Genomic DNA, 738 nt, shown 5'->3' with positions numbered 1-738 from the left:
AGGGCCGGCCTCAAACAGTTCCCAGCAGAGCAATCTAGAGCCTGAACAGTGTAGACCATGAAAGCACAAACACCGTGAGCAGGGGCAAACCCAGTGTGGCTGAAACACTGTGAGCACTCCCCACATATGCCAGAGATATTTGTTGGCAGTGTTTCTCCCTCCCCACAGCATGACTGAACAAGTGAGCATAAAAAAGTGACCACCATCGCCCCCTCATGTCAGGGTGGAAATTAGACAATGAAGAGACCAGCAAACAGAAGAAGCTAAAATAAACAGAGGGAACCGCTTTGGAAGTGACAGGTGCAATAGTTTAAAACCCTGTAGTTAGCACCAATTACATAGGAAGGGGCCTATAGATCCTGAGAAGTATAAGCTGGATCAAGGAACAATCTGATAAAGAACTGACCCCACACTGTCCACAACAGTTCCAGAGAAATTCCTAGATATATTTTTACTATTATCATTTTTTCTTAATTTTTAATTTTTTTTATTTTTAAGTCCTCTATTACTCCTCTAATTTTCATTTTTATAACCTACTATTACCTTGCCAAAAAAGACCCTATTTTTAAAGCATACTTCATATAAATATTTTATAATTTTTGTGACTTTGTTTTGTTCTTTTATTATTGTATTTTTGAGAATTACTCCTTGGAAGGAAAGTTATAACCAACCTAGATAGCATATTGAAAAGCAGAAACATTACTTTGCCAACAAAGGTCCATCTAGTCAAGGCTATGG

Source organism: Bison bison, unplaced genomic scaffold, assembly GCF_000754665.1.
Source record: "Bison bison bison isolate TAMUID 2011002044 unplaced genomic scaffold, Bison_UMD1.0 scf7180017864324, whole genome shotgun sequence".
NCBI classification, from domain to species: Eukaryota; Metazoa; Chordata; class Mammalia; order Artiodactyla; family Bovidae; genus Bison; species Bison bison.
This window is presented reverse-complemented; position numbering follows the sequence as displayed.